Here is a 22,845-nt window from a genome sequence, read left to right as displayed (position 1 = left end):
TAGAATGAAAGAAGTACCCTATGAAAACTGTCCTCCCATCTCCACACACCCATATGGTATGCACCCTCCCATACATACACACATAATAAATAGAAGTGCTTTATAAAGAAGGCAGGCAAGCACATTGCTTTCACAGTAGGAATTGAGGTGACAATAGAAAGTGTTTGGGTTGGGTACTAGACCCCTGACTAGGGCTGCAGAGGGAATGAAGAAAGGACAAACAGACACATGGACACACAGACAGGAAAGCTGGGGTCTGGTGGAGTATGCAAGCACTGGCAGTCCAGAACCTCAGCATGTTTATTAAGGACAACACAGATGGAGTAGTTAGGTAGCCTCCCTAGGAGGTGTCCTTCGTAGCAATCTTGGATCCTCAGGCTATGAACACTCTAGAGAAAGAAGAAGAAACTTCAGTTACTATTCATTGCACACATTGGTCAGCCATTCATAAACGCTCATATGCAGACCCTAAGAAAACCTTTGCAACTACTCTTAAGCCTAGCCCATACAGAGAATGGCTTTGCCAGTTCTCCATAGATCCAAGGTCTTTGGAATCCTTGGCATGGCTGTGCTCATATCAATAATACACATTCACTCGGGACTGCATTCACTCCCTCAGGGATTCCTCTGCTTCTGAAACCTTTAAAGTGAGATATGTCATGACAGACCACAATGCATAACTGAACCAATAGAGAAAAATTAATTAATTCTGCAGTATTTATTTAGTATCAGTGAGTCAATGCACTAGAGACAGTGCACCCAATGAGGGTCTTTGCTACACTTTGGCTTAACACCATTCTATGAACATGAAGAGGTAGATGAACAGCTGATGTTGTGTGGAGAGACTAGATGTTGCATGCCCTTAGTATTAAGTGAGTGGTCACAGGAGCTGGTGAAGACAGCTCTCGATACAAGAACAGGTTTGCAGATCGCCAATGCCCACTCACTCTGACACATGCATTCTTTGTAGAATACTTTTTGTCATTTTTCCATATCTCATCTTCTATCTAGTTTTTCATTCACTTTTTGACTAAATAGAGCCCTATATCCCTGTAAAGGGCTAAGAAAACTAAGTTCAAGTGTCAGAGTAATTTTCCAGAAATATGTCTTTCAACCAACAGTATATACATACATACATACACACATAATGGGAAAAGATTTTAGATGCCATTGAATTCCCAATAAAATGAACAACACCATCCACAGGAACCTGGCAAGAGTCACAGGCTGGTTTTCAGAAGGGACGCACCACATAGTCATCCACATAGACTTCCCTGAAACTCAGCAAGAACTCTCTCTTGTTTCTGTGTTCCTATCACTCCTTTCCTTTAGATGTATATGGATGCACAGCAGGAACGGAGGGAGCATGGAAGCCAGAGGAGGCGATCAGATCCCCTAGAACTGGAATATATATGTATGTGTATGTGTATGTGTATGTGTATGTGTATGTGTATATGTATATGTATATGTATATGTATATGTATATGTATATGTATATGTATATGTATATGTATGTGTATGTGTATATGTATATGTATATGTATATGAATATATATGTATATGTATATGTATATGTATATATGTATATATATATATGGAGAGAGAGAGAAGGAGAGAGAGAACTGAACCCTGACCCCCTGAAAGAACAAGTACATTTAGCTACTGAACCATCGCTCCGGCTGCTATTTCATATTGTTCATGCCTGCCTCTTAAGGAGCAAGCTTCTATCTCCCTGAGGACTGACTGTTCTACTTACTCATTCTACTCCCATGTCCTTGCTCTTTACTTAGATGAAGTTCTTAGCCACCCACTATAGCCCATTACTTAGTTTTGATTTCAATATGATGCTTATCAGAGTTCTGATGTCTTTCGTATGTAGTATGTGTGTATGTATGTATGTATGTATGTATGTATGCATGTATGCATCAGTATGTATCATTTGTATGTGCTAATGTCCTTCATATACAACCTCTGTGGATCCCTGTCTATCACATCTGGTCACATATGGCAGGCATCCCAACTTTCACTGATTATTGGACAAACATAGTACTGAGACACTTGGAATATACTGTCAATAGGAGGAAATAAACTCTGTGAGTCTTCCCACCCCCGGGCCCTGAAATCAACACACAAAGCCAGACTTGGTGAAAGACAGCTAATTTTCTCAGTACTGATACATCCTCACTTGCAGGGAGACTAAACCACAGACACTAAATTGAAATCTTGCCTCACTGGGATGAGTTCTCACCTGGTCCCTGTGGTCTGTGGTCTCTAGATTTCAATTACTAGAGTGTCACCAGAAGTTCACAGTCACTCAGACTTCTTTGGCTCTGTGGAAGTCAAAGCTCAAATCTGCCATGCTAGAAGCCCCTTCACAGATCTGGCTGCTTTGAAGGAGCTCCATAGAAACTGGGAAAGTTCCCAGCAGCAGCTTCCCAACTTCCAGCAATTATCTGAAGGTCTGATTAGCATTTTAAATGTCACCTGTATAAATTAAAACTGTTTACAGCTCACAATGTCATTATTTTGTGACTCATGATTTCACCACAGCTAGCCAAAACTCACTTCTTGGAAAATCCCATGGTACATATTCCTGGCCAGAAAGGCCTAGGCAAGATCTTCATCCAGGTTCAAGGATCCAGATTCCCATTCATTCTTCACTGTGGTCATCTCTGTTTCCTCCACTGGAACATTTTGAGTATCTGACAATTTGAGAAACACAGGAAATCCTTCTTTCTAGTGACTTGTTATTTGCCTTAATCTACTGCTGATTTAAAACAAAAGCAGCTTTCTGAGTGTGTGTGTGTGTGTGTGTGTGTGTGTGTGTGTGTGTGTGCGCGCATGCATGGGTGTGTTTGTATATGTGAATGTATGTATGTAAATATGTATGTGTATATGTATGTATGTATATGTGTATGTGTATGTGTATGTGTATATGTATGTATGTATATGTGTATGTGTATGTGTGTGTATGTGTATATGTATGTATGTATATGTGTATGTGTGTATGTGTATATGTGTGTATGTATGTCTGTATGTATGTCTGTATGTATCTAAGTGTATATGTGTGTTTGTGTGCATTATGTATGTATGTGTGTATGTGTGTATATATGTATGTGTGTATGTTGGTGTGTATGTGTGTGTATATGTATGTATATGTGTGTATCTATGTATGTGTGTATATATGTAAATGTATAGTATATGTGTGCATGTATGTGTCTATATGTGTATATGTGTATGTTTGTGTATATGTATGCATGTATGTTTGTGTGTATATGTATACATACATGTATTATATATGTATTTATGTGTATGTGTGTATATTTGTGTATATGTATGTTTGCATGTATATACCATCATACATACATACGTTCTGCATCAGTCAAGCTTCTCCATCACATCATCTACCTTGTTAATGTGCGTGTTGCTTCCCCAAGAATTGAGAATGAGAAGGGAATTTTTCAGAAATCAACTCTACTCACCTTTATTTTACTAATCAAACAACAAAAAAAAACCACTGTTTAAAAATAGCTTCTTGTGTATCTTTTCCTTGGGTAAATAGTATTTCCCTGGTTTGCTTTGGTTGTTTGGCTCTCAAATTACAGAGAAAGATGCAATTTTCTTTTTTCTGCTCAAAGACAGTGGGGTACCTGGGCTGTAAAGCTATTTTTATAAGGACTTGGCTCCACTCCCTACAGTTCCAGGTCCTTAAGCAAGACTTCTTGCCTTACTTCTCAAGCCCAGTCTTATTCTACAGTGTATCATCAGGGACCAAGGAGAGCCCTGCACTTAGTCTCATGTGTACTGAGATACATATAATAATGTTAGTGTACAAGCAATTCGGCTGACCTGCCCTTGGGGACCTAGCAATTGCTTATGTCAGTCCCTGCTACCACTGCCCTGGGTGCCAGATGTGCTGCAGATAAAAAAGAACCCACTCCACCATCCATGGTCTCCCTCTCCTTCCTCCTCCCCCACCTCCTCCCCCATTCCTATCCCTCACCCTCACCCTTTCTCTCCCCTTTTCCCTACATTGTATTTTATAATACATAGGGTGTGGGGAAAGTGTACCCACAGGTATCTTTATACAATTCCATCAAGTGATGCAATATCTTTACTTGTAAGCTCTAAAATGGAGGTGGGCAAATGTTTTCTGTGAACAACAACAACAAAAATCTAGCAAAGAGTTTGGAGTTTATGGATCATACTCCCCAACTCTTGTAGTTTCAAAGTAACCACAGACAGCCTAGCTGTGCTCCAGCAAGCCAGTTCCCTGCCTCAACTCCATCTCCTACTGATCTGTCTTTCTCTGCCTGTGCCAGCCCCCACAGGGCTCTTGTTTCAGTTTCTGGAATCTTCCAAGTTGTTCTCTCCGGCTGCAGGGCTTTGCACTAGCTGTCCCTTTTGTGTGACAGGTCCTGCTTCCAGATCAGCATGCACTTGCTTCTTCCTTTGATAACCAGGGCTGAGAGAGGTTTCCATGGCTACCAATCCTTCAGCCCTAGTTTAACTGTCCCCTTAATTTATTTTCTCCTGATACTCCTCAATCTCTGACACTGGTACTAGAGGGTCAGTTTCCACAAAAATATTGTAAATATAGACTACTGGGGTTTTTTTCTCAGAGTTGTGTGAAGCTAAGCACACTTTTTATCTTGTCAGTTTTACTTTTGAAACTATGTTACAATTCACAGAGCAGGAAATACACCAGCTCAGTTGGTATCAAATTATGTGGTCTTGAGTACATTTATGGTGGCTGTACCATCTATGTCCAGAGTTCATCCTCTTCCAAGACAGAAACTCTACATACATAAGACAAAAATTCCCTCCCTGTCAGGTCCCTGAATGTGTTACTAGCAGCAGGGAAACATCGAGTGAGGTGAAAACTGAAACTTGGGGTGGGGTTGGGTCAGCACCACTTTAAGCAGGTTCTAGGTCAGTTCTCCAGAGTCTGACCTCGGCATTTACTTTCCTTACATCTGTAAGCACAGTAAAATTTTAGGGAAAGGTTTTCATGTGACAATGATCACAATAAAGCTTCTGGGATGATGTAAGTCAAAACTGCCTCACAAGGTGGCAAAGCACCTGTGACCTTTACAACAAGAGTGAGTTCTGTTGCCCAATAAGCAGTGCTGGGGTAAGGGCCTAGGGAGGAAGGATTTGGAATAAGCATAAGGGGAGGTTCTATTGGTGGAGAATGCCTGGATTCTATTCACTGAGTGACTAAGTTCAGAATTGGGGCACAACAATATTCAGGATTGGGAAGGATTCAGGTGAATTCAGGCTCCACAGAACAGCAAAAGATCACCAGGTTGTTAGACAACATCCACCCCAGCCTTCCAGGTGAACAGGCATCCTTTCCTTGAAGAAAACGGGCCTGTGCATTCAGTTCTGGTTCCTCCATGCATTCTCTAAGCTGTGCCTCCTGCACCTCCCCACCTTAATGGGCTAGGGTGTAACTTAGTAGACAGACTGCCTAACATGAATAAGGCCCTGGGTTCAATCACAAGCACTGAAAATCACAGTAATAATAACTCTCCCTTTCTCCTACCACCACGTCTAGACAGGGGTAATGTATTGCCTGTTTTTAACACTAACTGTTCACAATTGAAATCAGATTAAAGAAATATCAGTGAGTTCTTTGCCAACCACTTTCTGACATTTCTGACTTTCTGCTTTTAAGTCCTGTTCCACAAAATGAAACCCATACCTGGCATTATTATGAGTCCAAGAACCTGTGGCTTAGAGAGCTCATGGGCTCTAGGAGAGAACCCACTTCTGCTATTCTGCTGAATGGACATAGCATTAAACCAATTCCAATGACTGATCGTTATGCCCATAGACTAATACACCTCTCATCCTCATCAGAGAAGCTTCTATTTGCTATATAGTGATCAACTCAGAGACCCACAACTAGCCAAGGTGCATAGCATAAGGGACTGCAGAATGCTCAAGCCTAAAGATAACAAATATACCATACCCTAAGTTTCAGGGATCATTTCAGAAGAGGGGGCAAAAGGAGTGTAAGCACTAAAGATGACTGATGGTGGCAAGGAACACAGTCATCTGAGCACAACTGCACATACACAGCCATTGCGACAACAGGTACAAACCTGTGTAAGACCAAGCCAGACTAACCAGCAGCATGTATGGGGAGCTGTGCACACAAACCCACACCTTGCTATGATTCTATTAGCCATTGTCAGGTACAAGGAAAGGGAAAGACAGTTTTCCTAAGAGTATGCCCTTCAGACTAAGCCACTACCCAAAGACTATACATGGACTGACCCTGGACTCTGACCTCATAGGTAGCAATGAATATCCTAGTAAGAGCACCAGTGGAAGGGGAAGCCCTGGGTCCTGCTAAGACTGAACCCCCAGTGAACTAGATTGTTGGGGGGAGGGCGGCAAGGGGGGGAGGATGGGGAGGGGAACACCCATAGAGAAGGAGAGGGGGAGGGGTTAGGGGGATGTTGGCCCGGAAACCGGGAACTGGGAAAGGAAATAACAATCAAAATGTAAATAAGAAATACTCAAGGTAATAAAGATAAAAAGAAAAAAAAAAGAGTGTGCCCTTCAGTGGAAGACCATATATCCAAGAACATTTGGGCAGCATAAATTGTCTTGAAGGATTTTTTTTTTTAAACAAACCTGGGTAAGTAGGGATCTGGTGGGTCTGGGAATAGTTGGGGAAAGGAGCTTAAAGTGTTCAAAACATGTTCTATGAAACTCTTAAAGAAATCATTTTTAAAACTTAAGACATCATTGATGTATCCTAATGAGTCCTGAGTCATTAGGACTGCTCTGCTGTTTTCTTCATCCTCTCCCCTGGCTCTGTTCTCACTCCTCCTGTGTTCTCCACTTCTGCAAGAACAGCGACCCTCCCTTTCTTACCAGATGGCAAACATCTGGCATAGGCAACAAAGAGTGGATGCTTAGCAATGTGCTAGGACACCTTCGGTGAAGGACAAAGAGGAAGAGGGGGAAAGAAATCAAGCAAATAAAAATGCAAGGAGATGAGAAGAGAAAAAAAATAGACTGCTGTGTACCACCCAAGTACCACTCAATTCCAATCATATCTTCCAGTACTCTCTCGCTTCACCTCTGTCCCCCAATCCTATTCCCACCTGCCTCCGGTTCACCTGTAAAATGTAGGAGAACCCCACAGAAGAAGGAGAAATATTGCAGGAGCTAGAGGGGTCAAGGCCAACAAGAACACAGCCCAGAGAATCAACAGAAGCTGAAATGACTAACATGGACTGTGTGTGGGTCTGAGCTAGGTCCTCTGCATATACCATATGGTTATGTTGCTTGGTATTCTTATGGGACTCCCAACAATGGGATTCTTTTGCCTTTTCCTCCTACTGTGTTACCATGTCCTGCTGTAATCAATGAATATCCCTGGGACACTCTCTCTCTCTCTCTCTCTCTCTCTCTCTCTCTCTCTCTTTCTCTCTCTGAAACAGAGGAACAGTTGGTCTTTGAGAGAGGAAAGAACAAGGGAAGGAATGAGGGGAGTGGAAGAAGGAGAGACTGTTGTTTAAATCTTGTCTCGAGCCCAGACAGAACACACCAAGCCAACATGGTTTCCATGTGAAGAGGTTTAATGAAAGAAGAAGAGGAGAGGAGAGGAAAGGAGGCCGGCCATGAGCATGTGGAGGGAAGTGGGGAGGATGAGGAGAGAAGGGACAGGGAAGAACAGAGAAGAAGAACAAAGAGAACAAGAGGGAAAGGAGGGGGCAAGCAGCCTCCTTTATAGTGTCAGGCACTGCTGGCTGTTGCTAGGCAACTGTGGGGTGGACCTTACCTGGCTATTCCCAGGTAACTGTGGGGGTGGAGCTTAGACAGAATACCAACATTCCCTCATTTTGACTTAATTTAAAAAAGAAAAACAAAATCCCATGGGAGGGAGAGCTGAACCTTCAGAGAGGCAGACAAGCCTGGGAAACCAGAAGAGACTGCTCTCTGTACATACATCTCGGACACCAGAGGAAAACAACAAAGGCCATCTGGAACCCTGGTGCACTGAAGCTCCCTGAAGGGGCAGCACAGGTCTTCCTGGTTGCTGCCGCCGCAGAGAGCCCTTGGGCAGCACCCCGCGAGCAAACTTGAGCCTCGGGACCACAGGTAAGACCAACTTGTCTGCTGCAAGAAAGCTGCCTGGTGAACTCAAGACACAGGCCCACAGGAACAGCTGAAGACCTGTGGAGAGGAAAAACTACACGCCCGAAAGCAGAACACTCTGTCCCCATAACTGACTGAAAGAGAGGAAAACAGGTCTACAGCACTCCTGACACACAGGCTTATAGGACAGTCTAGCCACTGTCAGAAATAGCAGAACAAAGTAACACTAGAGATAATCTGATGGCGAGAGGCAAGCGCAGGAACCCAAGCAACAGAAACCAAGACTACATGCCATCATCGGAGCCCAATTCTCCCACCAAAACAAACATGGAATATCCAAACACACCAGAAAAGCAAGATCTAGTTTCAAAATCATATTTGATCAGATGCTGGAGGACTTCAAGAAAGACATGAACACACTTAGGGAAACACAGGAAAACATTAATAAACAAGTAGAAGCCTACAGAGAGGAATCGCAAAAATCCCTGAAAGAATTCCAGGAAAACAAAATCAAACAGTTGAAGGAATTAAAAATGGAAATAGAAGCAATCAAGAAAGAACACATGGAAACAACCCTGGATATAGAAAACCAAATGAAGAGACAAGGAGCCGTAGATACAAGCCTCACCAACAGAATTCACGAGATGGAAGAGAGAATCTCAGGAGCAGAAGATTCCATAGAAATCATTGACTCAACTGTCAAAGATAATTTAAAGCGGAAAAAGCTACTGGTCCAAAACATACAGGAAATCCAGGACTCAATGAGAAGATCAAACCTAAGGATAATAGGTATAGAAGAGAGTGAAGATTCCCAGCTCAAAGGACCAGTAAATATCTTCAACAAAATCATAGAAGAAAACTTCCCTAACCTAAAAAAAGAGATACCCATAGGCATACAAGATACCTACAGAACTCCAAATAGATTGGACCAGAAAAGAAACACCTCCCGTCACATAATAGTCAAAACACCAAATGCACAAAATAAAGAAAGAATATTAAAAGCAGTAAGGGAAAAAGGTCAAGTAACATATAAAGGCAGACCTATCAGAATCACACCAGACTTCTCGCCAGAAACTATGAAAGCCAGAAGATCCTGGACTGATGTCATACAGACCCTAAGAGAACACAAATGCCAGCCCAGGTTACTGTATCCTGCAAAACTCTCAATTAACATAGATGGAGAAACCAAGATATTCCATGACAAAACCAAATTTACACAATATCTTTCTACAAATCCAGCACTACAAAGGATAATAAATGGTAAAGCCCAACATAAGGAGGCAAGCTATACCCTAGAAGAACCAAGAAACTAATCGTCTTGGCAACAAAACAAAAAGAATGAAAGCACACAAACATAACCTCACATCCAAATATGAATATAACGGGAAGCAATAACCACTATTCCTTAATATCTCTCAACATCAATGGCCTCAACTCCCCAATAAAAAGAAATAGATTAACAAACTGGATACGCAACGAGGACCCTGCATTCTGCTGCCTACAGGAAACACACCTCACAGACAAAGACAGACACTACCTCAGAGTGAAAGGCTGGAAAACAACTTTCCAAGCAAATGGTCAGAAGAAGCAAGCTGGAGTAGCCATTCTAATATCAAATAAAATCAATTTTCAACTAAAAGTCATCAAAAAAGATAAGGAAGGACACTTCATATTCATCAAAGGAAAAATCCACCAAGATGAACTCTCAATCCTAAATATCTATGCCCCAAATACAAGGGCACCTACATATGTAAAAGAAACCTTACTAAAGCTCAAAACACACATTGCACCTCACACAATAATAGTGGGAGATTTCAACACCCCACTCTCATCAATGGACAGATCATGGAAACAGAAATTAAACAGAGATGTAGACAGACTAAGAGAAGTCATGAGCCAAATGGACCTAACGGATATTTATAGAACATTCTATCCTAAAGCAAAAGGATATACCTTCTTCTCAGCTCCTCATGGTACTTTCTCCAAAATTGACCATATAAATGGTCAAAAAACGGGCCTCAACAGGTACAGAAAGATAGAAATAATCCCATGCGTGCTATCAGACCACCACGGCCTAAAACTGGTCTTCAATAACAATCAAGGAAGAATGTCCACATATACTTGGAAATTGAACAATGCTCTACTCAATGATAACCTGGTCAAGGAAGAAATAAAGAAAGAAATTAAAAACTTTTTAGAATTTAATGAAAATGAAGGTACAACATACCCAAACTTATGGGACACAATGAAAGCTGTGCTAAGAGGAAAACTCATAGCGCTGAGTGCCTGCAGAAAGAAACAGGAAAGAGCATATGTCAGCAGCTTGACAGCACACCTAAAAGCTCTAGAACAAAAAGAAGCAAATACACCCAGGAGGAGTAGAAGGCAGGAAATAATCAAACTCAGAGCTGAAATCAACCAAGTAGAAACAAAAAGGACCATAGAAAGAATCAACAGAACCAAAAGTTGGTTCTTTGAGAAAATCAACAAGATAGATAAACCCTTAGCCAGACTAACGAGAGGACACAGAGAGTGCGTCCAAATTAACAAAATCAGAAATGAAAAGGGAGACATAACTACAGATTCAGAGGAAATTCAAAAAATCATCAGATCTTACTACAAAAACCTATATTCAACAAAACTTGAAAATCTTCAGGAAATGGACAATTTCCTAGACAGATACCAGGTACCGAAGTTAAATCAGGAACAGATAAACCAGTTAAACAACCCCATAACTCCTAAGGAAATAGAAGCAGTCATTAAAGGTCTCCCAACCAAAAAGAGCCCAGGTCCAGACGGGTTTAGTGCAGAATTCTATCAAACCTTCATAGAAGACCTCATACCAATATTATCCAAACTATTCCACAAAATTGAAACAGATGGAGCACTACCGAATTCCTTCTACGAAGCCACAATTACTCTTATACCTAAACCACACAAAGACACAACAAAGAAAGAGAACTTCAGACCAATTTCCCTTATGAATATCGACGCAAAAATACTCAATAAAATTCTGGCAAACCGAATCCAAGAGCACATCAAAACAATCATCCACCATGATCAAGTAGGCTTCATCCCAGGCATGCAGGGATGGTTTAATATACGGAAAACCATCAACGCGATCCATTATATAAACAAACTGAAAGAACAAAACCACATGATCATTTCATTAGATGCTGAGAAAGCATTTGACAAAATTCAACACCCCTTCATGATAAAAGTCCTGGAAAGAATAGGAATTCAAGGCCCATACCTGAACATGGTAAAAGCCATATACAGCAAACCAGTTGCTAACATTAAACTAAATGGAGAGAAACTTGAAGCAATCCCACTAAAATCAGGGACTAGACAAGGCTGCCCACTCTCTCCCTACTTATTCAATATAGTTCTTGAAGTTCTAGCCAGAGCAATCAGACAACAAAAGGAGGTCAAGGGGATACAGATCGGAAAAGAAGAAGTCAAAATATCACTATTTGCAGATGATATGATAGTATATTTAGGTGATCCCAAAAGTTCCACCAGAGAACTACTAAAGCTGATAAACAACTTCAGCAAAGTGGCTGGGTATAAAATTAACTCAAATAAATCAGTTGCCTTCCTCTATACAAAAGAGAAACAAGCTGAGAAAGAAATTAGGGAAACGACACCCTTCATAATAGACCCAAATAATATAAAGTACCTCGGAGTGACTTTAACAAAGCAAGTAAAAGATCTGTACAATAAGAACTTCAAGACACTGAAGAAGGAAATTGAAGAAGACCTCAAAAGATGGAAAGATCTCCCATGCTCATGGATTGGCAGGATTAATATAGTAAAAATGGCCATTTTACCAAAAGCAATCTACAGATTCAATGCAATCCCCATCAAAATACCAATCCAATTCTTCAAAGAGTTAGACAGAACAATTTGCAAATTCATCTGGAATAACAAAAAACCCAGGATAGCTAAAGCTATCCTCAACAATGAAAGGACTTCAGGGGGAATCACTATCCCTGAACTCAAGCAGTATTACAGAGCAATAGTGATAAAAACTGCATGGTATTGGTACAGAGACAGACAGATAGACCAATGGAATAGAAGACCCAGAAATGAACCCACACACATATGGTCACTTGATTTTTGACAAAGGAGCCAAAACCATCCAATGGAAAAAAGATAGCATTTTCAGCAAATGGTGCTGGTTCAACTGGAGGTCAACATGTAGAAGAATGCAGATCGATCCATGCTTATCACTCTGTACAAAGCTTAAGTCCAAGTGGATCAAGGACCTCCACATCAAAGCAGACACACTCAAACTAATAGAAGAAAAACTAGGGAAGCATCTGGAACACATGGGCACTGGAAAAAATTTCCTGAACAAAACACCAATGGCTTACGCTTTAAGATCAAGAATTGACAAATGGGATCTCATAAAACTGCAAAGCTTCTGTAAGGCAAAGGACACTGTGGTTAGGACAAAACGGCAACCAACAGATTGGGAAAAGATCTTTACCAATCCTACAACAGATAGAGGCCTTATATCCAAAATATACAAAGAACTCAAGAAGTTAGACCTCAGGGAAACAAATAACCCTATTAAAAATGGGGTTCAGAGCTAAACAAAGAATTCACAGCTGAGGAATGCCGAATGGCCGAGAAACACCTAAAGAAATGTTCAACATCTTTAGTCATAAGGGAAATGCAAATCAAAACAACCCTGAGATTTCACCTCACACCAGTGAGAATGGCTAAGATCAAAAACTCAGGTGACAGCAAATGCTGGCGAGGATGCGGAGAAAGAGGAACACTCCTCCATTGTTGGTGGGGTTGCAGACTGGTACAACCATTCTGGAAATCAGTCTGGAGGATCCTCAGAAAATTGGACATTGAACTGCCTGAGGATCCAGCTATACCTCTCTTGGGCATATACCCAAAAGATGCCCCAACATATAAAAAAGACACGTGCTCCACTATGTTCATTGCAGCCTTATTTATAATAGCCAGGAGCTGGAAAGAACCCAGATGCCCTTCAACAGAGGAATGGATACAGAAAATGTGGTACATCTACACAATGGAATATTACTCAGCTATCAAAAACAACGACTTTATGAAATTCGTAGGCAAATGGCTGGAACTGGAAAATATCATCCTGAGTGAGCTAACCCAAACACAGAAAGACATACATGGTATGCACTCACTGATAAGTGGCTATTAGCCCAAATGCTTGAATTACCCTAAATGCCTAGAACAAATGAAACTCAAGACAGATGATCAAAATGTGAATGGTTCACTCCTTCTTTAAAAGGGGAACAAGAATACCCTTGGCAGGGAAGAGAGAGGCAAAGATTAAAACAGAGACTGAAGGAACACCCATTCAGAATCTGCCCCACATGTGGCCCATGCATATACAGCCATCCAATTAGACAAGATGGATGAAGCAAAGAAGTGCAGATCGACAGGAGCCGGATGTAGATCACTCCTGAGAGACACAGCCAGAATACAGCAAATACAGAGGCGAATACCAGCAGCAAACCACTGAACTGAGAATAGGACCCCCGTTGAAGGAATCAGAGAAAGGACTGGAAGAGCTTGAAGGGGCTCGAGACCCCATATGTACAACAATGCCAAGCAACCAGAGCTTCCAGGGACTAAGCCACTACCTAAAGACTATACATGGACTGACCCTGGACTCTGACCTCATAGATAGCAATGAATATCCTAGTAAGAACACCAGTGGAAGGGGAAGCCCTGGGTCCTGCTAAGACTGAACCCCCAGTGAACTAGACTGTTGGGGGGAGGGGGACAATGGGGGGAGGGTGGGGAGGGGAACACCGATAAGAAAGGGGAGGGGGGAGGGGGATGTTCGCCCGGAAACTGGGAAAGGGAATAACACTCGAAATGTATATAAGAAATACTCAAGTTAATAAAAAAAAATAAAATAAAAAAGAAAAACAAGAGGCGATGTTGGAGCAGGAATAGGGTCATTGTGATCTCTGACTACTTCCTGCTTGCTTTGGGGTGACATGTCTCTAGGGAACCTAGAAAAGTAGGTATGGGAATGTTTGTCCAATGTTAGAGTTGGCTGTTTCCTTGTTGTCCAGGGTCTGTGGAACCATCTGATGATAGGTCAGAAGAAACAGGTCCAAAAGAAATGTCTGTGTCTATGAGAGAAGATTGGAACATCTGGAGGTCGCTTCTCTGGAGTGGTCCTGGGTGTAGTAAGCGTCTGAACTTGACTAGATGCTGAAACACACCACACTCACTCAGACACACACACACACACACACACACACACACACGCACACATGAGAGGCAGAGAATAAGATTAAGTATATTTGGGAGAAAAGAACATTTTTCCTTAGATGTACATTTGAAACCCAGATGAATCCCACCCTTTGGAATAGGTAGTGAAGTGGGAACTTTAGACAGATGTACTTATCTGGGTAGAGTCTATTTGGCCCATGAGAGGTAGGTCTGAGTGGGTTTTCTGTAGCTTATAAGTTTACAAAAGAGATAAAAACATGACTTAAGATTTTTGTGGAGCCAGACTCGCTTTTCCTGTTGCTGTGAATCGAGAGGCTGCAGTAGCAGGCAGAGCCCAGAAGCCTTGCATGAGAGAGTGCCAAGTGAAGGGGTCACACACTTGTGGGAAAGCAGGACTCACAGAGTTCCTGCAGAACAGGGCCAGACCTGCTGTTCATAGGGCACAAACCAGGAGTGCAGCAGTACAGCAGCAATGAGGAAGAGAAGAGGGGGAGGCCTGAGGATGGGACCAAACAGAGATATTGTTTTCTGCTTAGTGTAAATTAGACCACAACATCCCAGGAAATGGGGACAGGCGGCGAAGACCAATAGACCTGTGGGTGAAAATAGGGATTATTAATTGCCCTGACCAGTGCTGGGGCTACATTTAGAGTCGATGCTCCTGAGCCAGAGAACAGTTTATCCAGGTCTGGCCTGGCATTTTAAACTGTCTCCAAAAGAGAGGGAGGAAAAATCTCACCCAAGGGAAAAGGTCCTAGAACGAGTGTCAGTGAAAGGTTCCATTCCCAGGGGCAGCACAGGTAGCTCCAAGCACAAGAACGCTCCCCTGAGACCATGTGTACACCATGGAAAGTCGAGCTCTGAGGTAAAGAAAGCACACAGAGATTGAGTAGGTACCGCTCACCAGCACATGCTTGAAGAAGGTGCTCTCCTTGGCGGGCAGCTGTAAGCAGGGCATCACAGCAATGGGGAGGCCTGCTGGAGTGGTGGAAGTCCTGAGTCCCATAGCAGCCAGCAGGTGGTGGTGGTGGTGGTGGTGGTGGACGTGGTCAGATAGCATAGATGGCAGAGGCAGCGGCTGCAGTCGAGTGGCATGCATCTCCAGCCCTCCTTGCCACAGCCAGTGCCAGCGTGCAGCCCAGGGTGAGTTACCTCAACTGCACCCCACTCCCAGAGTGGAAGGCGGGCAATGTGGTGAGAGCACACAGCTCCATCCCTCCCCACTGTGGCTCCATAGCTCCTCAAGAGTGCCCAACTGCAACCTTGCCCAGGACTGGGGACCACCACAGGCAGCGGAGGCCCATAGTGGGAAAGGCCTATCCTCCGCCCTGTGGTCAGCGGCAGGGCAGTGGAGCACCAGGCCATGTGGGCACGGGGAGATCAAAATCCTCACAGGAGGCACCAATGTTGTTTAAATCTTGGCTCCTGCCGGGACAAAACACACCAAGCCAACATGGTTACCATGTGGAGAGGTTTAATGAGAGAAGAAGAGAGAAGAGGAAAGGAGGCTGGCCATGGGCATATGGGGGGGGGGGGAGTATGGGGAGAAAAGAGACAAGGAAGAGCAGAGAAGAACAAAGAGAACAAGTGGGAGAGGAGGGGCAAGCAGCCCCCTTTATAGTGTCAGATACAGCTGGCTGTTGCTAGGCAACTGTGGGGCGGAGCATACCTGGCTGTTCCCAGGTAGCTGTGGAGGTGGAGCTTAGACAGAACACCAACAGAGACTGCAGTTGAGATGTAACTAATGGGAGAAACCTTATCTCCAAAGAAACAAACAAAAAATGCTGTGGAACTTCTATAGAAAACGTGGTCTGGAGAATTCTGGAATGAAACCCTGGGGTCATAGGAAGTAAGCTGACTGCAGATCTAGAGAGGGAAGGCTTCATCCTACATACTGGTCCTGTGATCATTGGCTTAAGTTAAGGAATAGCATGATTGTTACATAAGGAAGTGACGAGCTACATGACTAGCAGAAACTTAGAAATATAACCCCAAGGTACAGTGCCTACCTCACAAGGACTGGCCTTCAACCTCTAGCACAGAAATAAGAAAAATAAAATTTAATTCTTAAAACTCCACAAGTAACTGTAGGCAAACTATTTATATTTGCATGTCAGAAACCTCATCGACAAGCATCTTCTCCCAAAATAAATGAAAATAAAAGTACATAAGCTAGAATTTCATGTGATTGATCTCTCTAAGAAGCAAGACAGATGTACCCTAGAGCCAGCATCTTATCGCATTGTGTCTCTCCCCCAAGCCCCATCTCTTGCTGTGTTTCCATGAGACCAGATAGAAGTGTTAACCCAGTACGTAGTGAGGTTGCCAAAGGCATTCCTGCCTGAGAGTAATCATTCACAGGGGTTTTGACTCACCAGCCTGATCGTGATTATATACAGCAAGCTTCCCTGCGAATCCTGAGTCACTCATAGAAACATAAGGAGATTGTCTTAAAGTGACTAAGAACTTACGGAACTTTACAGAAACATGTCAAGATGATGTAAATTGGACTTACTCATTGATTCAGACCATAACCTCTTAGAGTGGGTTCTATATGCAATATCTGCCTAGAAGTATTACTCCTGTCAAAATTAAGCCTGTGTTGGAAACCTACCATGAGGAACTTGCATCAGGCAATTGACTTGGACAAATACACATCTGTGCTATAAACTCTGGAAGAACTCGTGGTCCCATGGGGACATAGGTTTAGTTCAACCAGAATTTATTACGAAGGAGGTGCTGGAAGGGACTTTAGACAACAGCTGCTGACATCCCTTCTATCCATTGTACAAGATAGGAAAGAGATTAGGTAAGGCTAAAACTGACACACAGTCAGATGTGCTGACTCACAGGGCAGGTCTAGAAACCAGCTGTCACTAAGACAGTAGAGTGGCCTAAAACAAAGTCCAGCCTTCAACAAGGAGAAGGAACTTTTTACTTTGATTGGTTTTAAATCAACAGGGTCTAGCTTTTTCTTTTTTTAATCTTGGACAATGAGATGTTTTGAAATGTATATATCATAGCTTAAATGCAGCTTGTGAACACAGTAGTTATTCTGTGTTCACACCTACTCTAAGATGCTAGATCACTTGGCAAAGTATCTCCCTCACAAGCCTGAGGACCTGAGTCCTATTATACCTCCATCATGGTTTCTACTGCTCTGATGGAACATCCTGATGAAAGTGACACAGAACGGAAGGAAAGGGTTTGTCTCAGCTTGTGTCTCCTCGTCACACTGCAGCAGCAAAGACAGTCAGGACCGAGTCTTGAGGCAGGAACCTGGAAGGAGCGACCCAAGTGGGAACCAGGAAGGAACACTGCTTACTGTGCTATGCCTTCAGGATTGCTCAACCTACTTTCCTCTGAAACTCAGGACCACTTTCCAAAAGATGGTACCACCACAGTAAGCTAAGCCCTCCCATATTGATTAATTAAAAAAATGTTCACAGTTCTGCCCAGAGGCCAATATAATAGGGACTTTTTCTCAACTGAGATTCCTTCTTTCCAAATGACTATCTGGTATCAAATTGGGGGAAAAAACAACAACAACAACAACAAACTAACAATGACATCTCCAGAACTCATGTACAAAGAAGGACATGGTGACCTGTTCTTGCAGTCTCCGAGACAGGCAGAATTGTGGGGCTCTCTGGCCACCTGCCTAACCTTAGTTGGCAAGTTCTAGGCCAATGAGAAGGTATCGTAAAAAATGAGGCAGACAGTATCTGAGGAATAAAAACTGAGTCTGTTCTCTGACCTAAATAGACACACACACACACACACACACACACACACACACACACACACACACACAATACACACCACACACACACACACACACACACACACACACACACACACACACACACACAGGAGAGGTATGTATATGCACACACAGGTATGACACACATTGTAGAGAGCGGTGCGGCGAAACAAAGATGGCGCCGACATCCAGCCTTGTCTGGATATAAATGACTTACTGCGCATGTGCAGGCTTGTCCCCTTGCTAGGGCTCCCTCTAGTGGTGAACAGCGGTACTGCACATGTGCGGTTTATGCACCAGGTGTTAGTTGACCGTTAATATGCTAATGAGGTGATTCATTCTCCGCCAATCCCTGGAGGACAAGTAGTGGGGTGATCCAAGCCCCACCAAGCCCTGAGAGATAATTAGCATACTGTTGTCTATATAAGCCGAGCGATTTTGCTGCTTGGGGTCCCTGTTCAAGAGAGCTGTAACACTAAGAGAGCTGTAACACTAAGAAGAGCTGTAACACAGTAAAGGCTTGTTCGCAGAAGAATCCTGTTGCCGAGCGTCGTTCTTACTGGCGGGACATTAGGCGCGTGACAACACATACCTATACACACACCTCCATTCTCAAGTACACAACATATGTATATATGTGTGTGTGTGTGTGTGTGTGTGTGTGTGTGTGTGTGTGTGTGTGTGTGTGTGTTATGGGGGGAGGGTACAACAGAAATTTTGAAAGTTGCTCCTCACAGCCAGAGCATGTCAAATGCAGAGGTGAATGCTAGCAGCAAACCACTGAACTGAGAATGGGACCCCTGTTGGAGGAATTAGAGAAAGAAAGAGCTGAATTGAAGGAGCTGAAGGGGCTTGAGACCTCATAAGACTAACAATGCCAACCAACCATAGCTTCCAGGGACTAAACCACCAACCAAAGACTATACATGGACTGACCCATGGCTCCAACTGCATTTGTAGCAGCAGATGACCTTGTTGGGCACCAATGGAAGGAGAAGCCCTTGGTTCTGCCAAGGCTGGACCCTCCCCCCAAGTGTAAGGGAATGTAGGGTCAGGAAGGGGGGAATGGTTGGGAAAGGAACACCCTGATAGAAGAAGGGGAGGGGGATGGAATAAGGGGCTTATATCCAAGAAATCAGGAAAGGGAATAACATTTGAAATGTAAATTTAAAAATCCAATAAAAAAAAAGTAGGGGTGAGGAGGGGAGAAAGTTGCCCCTCACACATGTGGTCATACATCCTTAACTCAGTAAATTCACCTCACACACTAACCTCCTCAAACTCTGGAGACCACTATTCTGTGCCTACTTGTAAGATCAGATTACACAAATAAGAGACATCACGGAGGCTTGTCTTTCTAAACTCAACTCATTTCATTTAATATGCTGTCTTCCAGATTCATCCATGTTTTCACAAATGGTAGGTTTCTTTTCTTCTCTGGCTGAATTCTGTGGGAATGTGTAATTTTTGTAGGTATTAGTATATATCATATATATAACTGTATCACATGGAGTCTGAAGAGATGGCTGAGAGCACTTGCTGCTCTTGCAAAGAACCCAAGTTCAGTTCCTAGCACCCACATCAAGCAGCTTACGACAGCCACTAACTCCAGCTCCAGGGATCTGACTCCCCTTCTGGTCATTAAGGGTATTGCACTCACATCCACAAACCCACGTGCATAATTAAAAATAAAATTTTAAAGAAGTGCACATAAGTATAATATTGCTTTTGTGCTTAACGAACTTTAAAGAATCTGAATAGACACATCAGAGGGTTAAAAGACTCAGGAATGATAAGATGAGGAGGAGGAGGCAGGAATAATAGGAATGTGCTCCTGAACAAAATGATATTTAGCACAGACCTTGAAGGAAGGGAAGGCACTGAGACAAAGTGGGTAAGCATAACGCAGAAGAGCAAAGGTGAATGTATGGAACATGAAACAGCCAGCAAAAGCAAATCGGGATGGTAGCACACACCTGCAGAATAATACTGTAGAGAAATAACAAACAAATTTACATGTTTGAGGACCTGTGGGCCTCTGGATGTGCTGGTAAATGCACACAGACTGGCTATTGGAAGCAAACAGAGCAGACTTGCTGCTGCCGGGCACTTTTGTGCTATATTATGTCTACACCTAATTTCAAGAACAGCTGATTTTCAGATGTATTTTGTTTTTACATTATGTGTATATCCCTATTTTTATATATGTGCACCCCATGTGCCCCAGTGCCCATGAAGACCAGATGAAGGCATAAGATCCCCTGAAACTGAAGTTACAGTCTGTTTTAAACTGTCCAATATGAGTGTTGGAAAATGAACCCAGGTCCTCTGCAAAAAACAGCAAGTGCCCTGTACTGCTGAGTCATTTTGCTGTCCCTAATAATGGCTAATTTTAACAGCCCCAATTTCTGAAAAATTAACTGTAGATTTACAAACAGCTCCCATGAACCACTGTCTGTGAGTATTCTGATTAAGAGAGTTCCTCTGCCCTGAAACTTTTCTGGTAACTGCCCCTAATTGGGCACTTATGGATCAGGGTCTCTACACATATTCAGCGTACCTTATAAACTTATTTCACTATAGGAAATCTTAGGGGGAGTTGTCCCTAACAAAATCAGCAATTTTGTAGGTTTAAAAATATTTCCAAAAGTTGTTAGTCAAGTGTTCTCTCTATAATTATACTCTCAATTTCAAATATTATAATTCTCCCCTTCCTCTGAACATACCTAATAATTATTGTTAGCCCATGTTTTCTTTTTAACCCTAAGAACTCTTCTCAGCAGATTCTTCTAAGCAAATGACCTGCCAGGGGCCCAGTTCATCCGCCAAGTGTCATACCTGCTAAGAACAGTTGCCTGACTTTGCGAGTTCACTTTATTGCAAATTTTTATCATTCAACAAAATGTTGAAAATATATTTGTTTCCTATAGACAAAACATCGACATATGACTAGGCCAAAATGAAAAGGACATTTATACCCTTCAGTCTTTCTTAAATTTCAAATCTCACGAAGCTTCAAGAGAGAAGCCAGTAGAAATATTTAACCCCTTCCTAATCCTATGACCATTTAATATGGTTTCCAATGTTGTGGTGACCCCCAAATATAAAATTATTTTCATTACCACTTCACGACTATAATTTTGCTACTGTTGTGAATCATAAATGTAGATATCTGCTACAAAAGATATCCAATATGCAACCCCTTTGAAAGGGTCGCTTGACTTCCAAAGGGGTCAAGACCCACAGGTTGAGAACCAATGCATAACAGCTTGCCTTTCCATTTCAATTCTGAGTTATTTCAATGCAAAGCAGTATTTGTAGTTAGGGATCCTGGAGAAAGACACTGTGAGGATGAGCCTCATGAAAGTGAATGGTTTTTTTTTTTTGAAAGTGGAAGTTTGAAGTTGTATCAGTCTGCTGGGACACCCACTAAAAAAGAAAAAGAAAATTGTCGCACCAATTAGAAGCATGTCTATCTCTGTACTCAGACTCTAACTCATGGGCAGTTTCTCTCATCTATGGCACATAGCCAACATCAAAATGACACTTGAAAACGACATATGGTGTCACACACCTGCAATCCTAGTCTCTGAAAGGTATAGAGTCAGAAGGTTTAAAGTTCAAGTCCAGCCTAAACTACATTGAAAATCTGAGGCCAGCCTCATCTACACTGCATCCTTGAAAGTTCCTGCCACTCTGATCTACATCTAGGAGATGCAGTTTTCTTTAGATCTGTGGCAGCCCTCTCTCTGCCTTTGCCCTCCCCTACCTTTGAACATGCTGTCTCTTTAACCCTTTCTTAGCCAATCCTGACAGATATGTAACTATATAAATATGTATATTTATATGTAGTAAATAAGTGGTACAAGTCAGTAAAATTGCCTGTCTATGAATACAGGCAAGTTAAATTTAGAATTCATAGCCAATAAAGATGATTGCAGGTTCTGTACTTTTCATTATTCGATAGATTTTGACATTATAGAATATAAAGAGAAAAGGATCTGGCAGGGGTGACTGTTAAACAAGAGAACCTTATTTTCCATGGTTCTGGAGAGCAGATGTCCAAGAACAATAAACCACAAGCTGTTTCTACAAGGTTTTCTTCTTACTTTGCACATGGCCAGTGTCTTTCTATATCCTAAGGGATCCTTTTCTCTGTGTCTCTATGTCACCGTTTTCCCTTTGTGTGTCCAAATTTTCTTGTTACACAAACAGCAGTGAGCTTGGATTGGGACTCACATTCTAGTGGCCCCATTTTAAGCTGTCATTCCATAATGCCCCAGTCTTAAAGTACCACAACACTCTGAGGTCCTAGAGGTTGAATACAAAAATAAACAGGTAATACCATCTGTTACAAGAGTACTTTGAGGAGAAAATTATAAGAAACTAGGGGAAGACCCAAATCCCTTGGGGGTGATAGCAGACACTCCTGAGAACCCAGAGGAGACAAATACTTTCTGCCCACATTCCTGACCAAAAAGGAAATTGCCTAGTGCCATCTGGAGCAGTCAGGAGGAGGACCCTTCGGGATTCTGCCTGGGCCAAGAGCTGAAAGCCAGTTGCCAGGAGCACCTACACACCTGAAAGCAGAGGTAAGACCAACATTTCTGCTCCAAGCAACCTGCCTGGTAGCCCTAGGACATACAAAAGCAAAGTCCTCTGGGACACGATACTGCTGGTTTCTGGCTGTACCCAGAACTAAACTGAACCAATCCCAC

The 22,845-nt window shown here is 42.5% G+C and overlaps 1 long non-coding RNA gene across 1 annotated transcript; it reads right to left on the bottom strand.

Annotated features, from left to right (window-relative positions):
• Positions 1-239: 239 nt before the first annotated feature.
• On the bottom strand, positions 240-2,703 carry LOC147995015 (uncharacterized). Its single transcript, XR_015687262.1, has 2 exons — positions 2,566-2,703; positions 240-389 (listed from the first exon to the last, which is right to left on the bottom strand). It is a non-coding gene; the product is annotated as an uncharacterized LOC147995015 (long non-coding RNA).
• Positions 2,704-22,845: the final 20,142 nt, after the last annotated feature.

Source organism: Rattus norvegicus, chromosome 4 (genome assembly GCF_021556685.1).
Source record: "Rattus norvegicus strain SHRSP/BbbUtx chromosome 4, alternate assembly SHRSP_T2T, whole genome shotgun sequence".
NCBI classification, from domain to species: domain Eukaryota; kingdom Metazoa; phylum Chordata; class Mammalia; order Rodentia; family Muridae; genus Rattus; species Rattus norvegicus.
Note: the sequence above shows the minus strand (reverse complement) of the source record. Positions and strands in the feature narration are given on the sequence as shown.